The sequence below is a fragment of the Cucurbita pepo genome, unplaced genomic scaffold, assembly GCF_002806865.2.
Source record: "Cucurbita pepo subsp. pepo cultivar mu-cu-16 unplaced genomic scaffold, ASM280686v2 Cp4.1_scaffold000316, whole genome shotgun sequence".
In the NCBI taxonomy this organism is placed as follows: domain Eukaryota; kingdom Viridiplantae; phylum Streptophyta; class Magnoliopsida; order Cucurbitales; family Cucurbitaceae; genus Cucurbita; species Cucurbita pepo.
The window spans coordinates 19,845-27,924 of record NW_019646563.1 but is presented as its reverse complement, the minus strand read 5'-3'; the positions used below and the strand labels follow the sequence as shown (position 1 = coordinate 27,924).

The window sequence follows — 8,080 nt, the reverse complement described above, 5'->3', positions numbered from 1 at the left end:
CCAAAAATTATGACAAATATGTTCATTCTCAGTAAGCAGGGATGTAGAGATGAACTGGTGGGAGTGGAAGACATGGTTGAGCAGCAGGGCATTGCAAAAGCTGATGCCTGAGGAAATATGTCTAAGATGTGCTTGCTCTTTCCAGGTACCTTGTTCTTGATGTTATCATAGAATCCCCTTAGTCTCTTTCTCCAAGATGCCTATTCATTGGATTTTAGCTTTTGAAAGATGATGGTATCCATGCCTAGGTGTTCTTTGGCCCATCATGAGGGAATTAGATAGAGTTTTGTTGTGAAAATATGACTAGTGAAGAGAATTAGGTAGCGTTTTGGTGTAAATACATTAAGACAACAACTAAATGTCAAGGAACCTAAGGAGGTACGATTAAAGATGTCACAATGAATCACAAAAGCTAAGGATGAGCTAAGGATGTCTAAAAAGATGTCGTGGTGTAATGAGTGAAATTTTTTACGAAGAGTTGAGTCAAAAGACTATTAAGAAAATCATGTGCGTGGCTCCAGATGTCGCATAAATGAATTTATCGAAGTAGACATAGCTAAACATGGGTCTAATTTACTTTTTTTCGTGAGAAATAAATATTCTTCTACTACATCGTGCATGTATATCAAATATATCGACCACTAAAATTTTAGACAAGAAAAATAAAAAAATCTAAAATATTCCTATTGTTCCCTATGAACGAGATATGCTCTCCACAAAGAAAATAAATANATCTAAAATATTCCTATTGTTCCCTATGAACGAGATATGCTCTCCACAAAGAAAATAAATAATTAAATAATTGCTCTCCCATATCTTGGTATCTTGTTTTTGAAAGATGATGGTATCCATGCCTAGGTGTTCTTTGGCTCATCATGAGGGAATTAGATAGAGTTTTGTTGCGAAAATATGACTAGTGAAGAGAATTAGGTAGCGTTTTGGTGTAAATACATTAAGACAACAACTAAATGTCAAGGAACCTAAGGAGGTACGATTAAAGATGTCACAATGAATCACAAAAGCTAAGGATGAGCTAAGGATGTCTAAAAAGATGTCGTGGTGTAATGAGTGAAATTTTTTACGAAGAGTTGAGTCAAAGGACTATTAAGAAAACCATGTGCGTGGCTCCAGATATCACATGAATGAATTTATCGAAGTAGACATAGCTAAACATGGGTCTAATTTACTTTTTTTCGTGAGAAATAAATATTCTTCTACTACATCGTGCATGTATATCAAATATATCGACCACTAAAATTTTAGACAAGAAAAATAAAAAAAATCTAAAATATTCCCATGGTTCCCTATGAACGAGATATGCTCTCCACAAAGAAATTAAATAATTAAATAATTGCTCTCCCATATCTTGGTATCTTGGTGTCCTTGGTGTCACATCCCTATCCTCAAAGAATGTGAAGAAAATGAAGAAAAGGGGAAGCCAAAAGCCAACTAGACTTTTTTGGTTGCTTATAGAACCAACCATGTTCTTTGCCCATCAAAATTTGGCACTAACAACACTTCATATAATTCATGCACACACCTATTTTGTGTTGAAATAGTTAGTTATTGGCTCTATTATCATACCATGTTCGTACATTGTTCTTCCACAAAAATTGCTCGTTTGTTCGGCTTAAGTTTCTATCCATTCATGTTTAATTTTCTTTTCACCTTTCATTACGTCTTAGCTTCTAAAGTTTCAACTATTTTGATTTCTTTAGCTTTCATTTGTTATAATTCATAAGCTTTACACAAACTATTTTAATCCTTGTCGTTCAGTTTTTTGAAAATTAGTTCACAAAAATGTTGAAATGAGTGCACGTGATGGTACTCTAACCTTATGAAGTTGTATGGCCCCTTGTCGAGAAATAAAATGACTTTTAAAAATTAAAATAGAACATTTGAAAGAAAAAAAAAAAACTTTAATATAAAATGTGATATAACTAGAAAACAATGTTTTGTAATTAGATTGATAAATAAACTAATTACATTTTTATTAGATAATAAATACCTCTAATTTTTTGGTTGATGATAAATATTGTAACTAGCTAAATAACTCAAATTTATAATTAATATTAATTATGGTGGATTATAATTAATTAGGATTATAAGTATGGTTTTAAGTTTTTTTTAATATGTAATTTTTTTTAATAACACATAGTTTATACCTTTAAAATTTTATATTGTCGGGGTGAGTTAAGCATAATGATTGACATATTCGTGGAAAAAAAAAAAAAAGAAATCTCCTAATTTGATGTTTATAATAACGAGATAATGTTAATCCATCGTATTAAATTTTTGTTGATGAGTCGATATTTTTGATATAGGAGAAAACTGATATTTCTATCTTAAAAAAATCTAAGAACAAATTGTTAAATAAAATAAAAATAGTTGAATTTTTATTTTTTTTCTAATTGTAAATATTTAAAATTTTAAAATAATTTGCAATAAGGAAATAAAATTTGAAGTAAAATTATGAAAGGAGGAATATAAAATGTGAAGAAAAGAATGTAAATCATAATATATTTATTTAGAGAAATTTGAGGGAAATATAATAGTTGATTAAAATAGGACTTTAAAGTAAAGTACGTGCACGTGCAACTTGACATATCAAATATTGAAGCACGTGCCGAAACTTCTTTTGTTCGTACAATCCACAATCAATCTAAACCACCAACACCAAGTGTTTTGTTTCAGTGTAGTGTTAACATAGAGATTTACCTTTTTACCCTCCTTCGCTAACTAATTTGTTTCTAATTTCTTTACTATAATTTCCACATTAAAAAAAAAAAAAAAAATTGATTTTTCTAGTCAAATTCTAAAACCAATTAGAAACTATATATATATATATATATATAATTTTGTAATTTTCGTGAATTTTTAAGTCGACCTCATTTTTAATTTTATGTCTAATGTGTATGCAATTTTTTATAAACGTTAAAATCTAAAATTGAAAGTTTAAATTTTATAAATAAAATAAAAAAGAAATAAAACTTGAAAGTCATTATAAAATATAGCATAAACATGTGTTATATCACGGATCTTATTAAAGACATATTCTGTATCAACAAAATTCTACACTACTATTGATCTGATATACGACCATTGATCTGTTGATAATAAAAATATTCACCCGATTGGTCGGAGTTTTCCAAATGTCCTATCACCTACCCTTCTCCTTTTCAAGTTTGTCACGGGTTAANACGCAATAAATTTGGTTTTCTTAATATTAGAAATTGAAAATGAATAAAATAATAAGTAGTTTGTGGTCTACAATATTGAAGCGTCACACATTGCTATACACAATAATATTAAAAACTATAATAATAGTTGTGAAATATATTAGGGATAATGTTCCCTAAAAAAAATAATGTATAAATAATTTCTTTTTTTTTTAGTGTTTTCTTATCAAAGATATTTTTTCAAAAAACGATATTTTAATCCCTTAAAAAAAACAATTATAAACTATTTAACATAGATTTTTAAATTTAACTTAATTGTACTAAAAAGCACGAGCATCAGGTCAAACATAAGTTAATACAAATATCTAGAGAAAAAAAAATTAAGATCTAACCGAGACAAGTAGTAATTTTACCGAAAGTAACTTTAACTTTTACCCTTCTCTAACTTTTCATGGGTAATTACTATTATTTTTATAATAAAGTTATAATTATCTTATTTTTATAACATGTTTTGATGTGATAGCTTGGTAAGTTAGAAAATTGATGGGTAAGGTATGAGTGTAATAGGTCACATCATCCAATTCTTCCCATACATTTCAATATGATTGCAACTCTATACCTAATATGAAATGATCAACTCAAATCATGAACCATTCATTCATATATATATATATATATAATATATATATATATATAATATATAATATGTATATAGATATATAATATGTATATAGATATATAATATGTATTGATTTTAGGTGACTTGAACACTCATGGTGTTGTTCATGTGTTTTGGATTCTTATGAATGTTACTCATGAGTATTATTTCTTTGCACCCTTTACCCTCCAGAGCTAAATCTAGAATGTTTGATGAATTATTGATAAGGGAGATAAGAGTTTATGTTATTTTCGTTCAATTATTCAATAAACTTCACTTTTTTATTATTCACACTTCACTTAAAACGTTTTTTCACTAAAAAATTTACTAAAAGGAACGTGAATAGAAGAAAAAAATTATCGTCCAATGGGTGACTTTCGAGTCAAATTGATGAACATTTATATCTTTGAGCATGAGAAGCTTGTGATATTTGAGTAAATGAGGGGTACATGAATGAATTGGAACCTCATCCGAATGAGAGCTATCCTGATGGTAGAATGACTAAGAAAAGCTTAAAAAAAATTAAAAAATTACTACATATGCCAACATGGTACATGGTGCACCTTCTTGTTCAGTAACTCAATCATAGAAATTCTATAGTTATGGTCGAACTCTTAAAAAAATTTCTGGTAACATAACCATGTCGTAGGAGAATGTCAAAGCTATTAAGTTTGGAATATGAATTCTGAATCCTTATTTGGTTCCTACGTATGAATCAATACAAAGCTAGATTGAAGGAGAAGAATACTAAGAAGGAGAGCATGAGACACGGTAGTAAATGGATTTAGAATCGTGGTCTGCACCAATTCACTTAAACTAAACAAACGTGGTTAATGCATAAACATCGAGGGATAGAGGGGTCTATGAGGAGGATTCTTGATGCATAAGAATGAATGAAAGAAAGAAAAGATTTTCATTCAAAGAAAGGGTCAATACATTGTTAGCCCTTTTTTTAAAATTACTCAAAAGATTTGGACTTTGTGAACATTAAAGTGAATGGAATCTTACAAAATGTCCCACACCCTTCATAAGTTGATAGCCAAATTGGATACTCATCTTTCCCAACAGTACTCTTTTCCCATTGATAAAGGCTTAAAGTACCAAAGTATTAGCTATGAATATGAACCCTAGCTTTTAACCCCCTTGCGTCATCATCTTTTCTATGTATAAATATTTCATATGAGGGCGAAGTAGCTTTCTGAGAGGGGTTTTTTGGTATGGAAAGAAGAGCAATTTCTAAGATGAGCTTCATTAATGGAAGCTTATCTGAGAAAACAGTCTTTGGGTGCAACAATAACAATGATATGAGGGAGAAGAGAGAGGCTTGTGATCACCATCGTCGGTTTCTTGCTCGTTGCTCTACTGCTGATGATTCTTCTGAGCTGAGTATTTTTGATGCCAAAAAGTATTTCAATGAAGTTTCAACCAACAATACCAACAAGGTTTCTCCTGTGACAAACATCGAGTCGATGTCGGAGTCAGAGAAGTGTAACGGTCATTCAGTAACGTCGTCTCAGGACGAGGATTTTGACCAAGATTCAGAGTTATCAAAATCCAAACCCTGGACGTGTGGTGTTGTTACACATCCATCGTCTATGATGCTTTCTAAATTCTCCCCCACTCTTGACTCCATTGATGGATATCATCGTCGGAGCTATCGAGCTAGATCTTTTCGTTCTACAACACCGACGGCCTCGTCTGAGGCTAGTTGGAATAGTCAGACAGGGTTGCTCTCAAACCCTCCAGGAGCTATCTCGGTGTCAGTTTTGCGTGGAGATACGAATCATCATTCTGGGAGAAAATCTCATAAGCCATCATCGTCGTCATCTACAACAACAAGATGGATTTTTAGAAGCTCTAAATGCCCTTGTACGGGGAAGAAGTCGATTCAAGTTCAGGAATCTAAGGTGGTACTAGAGCCAAAAACAAGTCCTCCTTATACCAACAATAACACTACCGTTGGTAGCCATTCTCAGTCGGAGTCGGAGTCGGAGTCTTCGCTGTCTGAGAAAACCTCAGGTGCAAACAAAATACTTTTGCAACAATCAGATAACAGCGTCGTTTGGAGCACTCAAAGACGCTTTCCTCCAAGTTTGCTTCTTCAAGAACACACAACACAACGTGTAATAGCCTCCACAGGTTTCACTTTCCCCATCTTGAAAAAAAACGCCAACAACAATGAAGATATTCCAACTAGATCCATAAGTCATGTTTTAATCGAAGATCCACCTCGAGATTCTTTAGAAGTTTTCAAACCAAGCACCACTAGAGATTGTGGCAATAATGGTGGTGGTGGTAGTCTAAAATCACGAATTTTAGCTAGTGTGGCAGCATCCGGTGGCACTGCCACTATTGTCAACGATGTTGATGATGTGGCGAGTGACGCCAGCTCAGACTTATTCGAAATTGAAAGTTTCTCCGCTCAAACTGTCAACACAGCTACTGTCTCATATCCTGCCATGTTCCACCGACGAGACTCGATGGAACTAGAAGCAAGAAAACTAGGTTTGGCCCTTGCAGGCACACGTCGCAGCCTCGATGAGCCAATGACACCATCAACTGACTGGTATGAGCCAAGTGAGGCAAGCATAGACTGGAGCATTACCACAGCTGAAGGCTTTGATCGAGCAAGCATCGCAAACATGTCAGAGACCGAAGAGCCCTGGATAGAGAAAAACAATAACACCACCAGCAATAACAACAACAGAAGAAGATCATCATCGGGAAATGGGCTGTTAAGTTGTCGGTCAGAGAAGGCGGTCAGTGTGGGCCCACAGCCGGTGACTAAGCATGTGGGGAGTAGGCCACCATTGGCAAAAAAGCCACCACTAGCAAGGTCTAATTCAGCTCACCTCTCTCTTACTTTTGCTGCCTGATTTGGGAGCACTCTCTCTTGTGTTTGTGATGGAGGATGATACACAATTTCTCTCCACCAACCTCTCTCCCAACACACCATTTCTTGATTTTCTTATCTTGTCTCTTCAATTTTTCTTTTCTTTCCTTTTTCCCTCTTCATTATAGTGCTCTGTCTCTCCAATAATTGTTTGGGCCATTAGTTTGGTGTACTTGTCATTCAAATATTTTACTTCCTACATCGTATAAACTCACTTTACATCTACTTTGGTAGTTTTGTGCTTTCCTATTTGTAAGCTTAAAAAGTTTCGATTTAGTTGAAGGGTTTTGTAGTTGGAAATCCATATCTTATCGTGTCGAGTTTTCTTTAAACCTCGACAGAGATAGAATGGTGTGTTGCACGATCTTGGTAAGCCTAATCCGAGAACCTTTGCTCTCGAACAGAGTAAAAATCAATTTTCACAATCCTTCGAGTACGAGTTTTTCTTCTATAAGTTCCTTCACTTTTATAAATTTTCTAATTTACCCTGTCCTTATGTTCTGTGAGTTCATATAAAAAAAAAAGATACAAATATGAGTACTATCTTCTTCAAATTGTTAGTTCATCCCTAGTAGTAATGTGAATTTGGTGTCGCTGAAAGCATGTAAAAGCAGGTTCAATATGCAAATAGTACTAACCCTAAGGAAGGAGGGCCATAGAGAACACTAAGGAGGTTGATGAGACAGTTAGCAAACCTGTTAATGAAGAGGGCTTTCTTCTTCTCCTTCTTGCTGGATAAACAGAGTAGAAGCTGGAGATACGTCTTCTCCAAGCTCAAGAGCCTGCTTCTCGGCAGCATCACGAGCCGAGGCTACGAGCCCTTTTGCATTTCTCAAGCTTCTTTTGGTTCTTGAGGTTGGGCGTGCACTTCTGCCCTCTTGTTCTTTCTCTACCCATGTCAGATCTCAGTTGCAGCTGGAGAAAGAACAAATTTGATCATTGATATCTCAAATATTATGTTGTCCAACTTTAATGATAAGGTAATGAGTGGAATGCACTTTGTTCTAAAGAATGTCAATGTAAGTATGCAAGTATGAAATCCAAAAATAGTATTCCTTAAGCAAGCATTTGGCTGGGAATTGAGATAAGTCATTAACCCAAGTGTAACGGCCCAAGCCCCCCGCTAGTAGATATTGTCCTCTTTGGGCTTTCCCTCAAGGGAACAAAAAGATAACCCGATCGATAAGAATTTACAGTATTGATACAAGTGTGATGAGGATTCCACCTTGAAAAGATGAGGACACCTTGCAGTGTTTATAAGATACACGGGTTACTCCTCTCATTGCTAATTGGTTTTGAGATCGAACTCCATAAACGCTTAGTCTAAATAAGGCATAATTAATCTTTCTT

The 8,080-nt window shown here is 33.9% G+C and overlaps 1 long non-coding RNA gene across 1 annotated transcript; it reads right to left on the bottom strand.

The window, feature by feature from the left end:
* Positions 1–4,747: 4,747 nt before the first annotated feature.
* Positions 4,748–7,746, bottom strand: LOC111784971. The gene is made up of 2 exons (XR_002813609.1): positions 7,426–7,746; positions 4,748–6,499 (listed from the first exon to the last, which is right to left on the bottom strand). It is a non-coding gene; the product is annotated as an uncharacterized LOC111784971 (long non-coding RNA).
* Between the last annotated feature and the right edge of the window lie 334 nt (positions 7,747–8,080).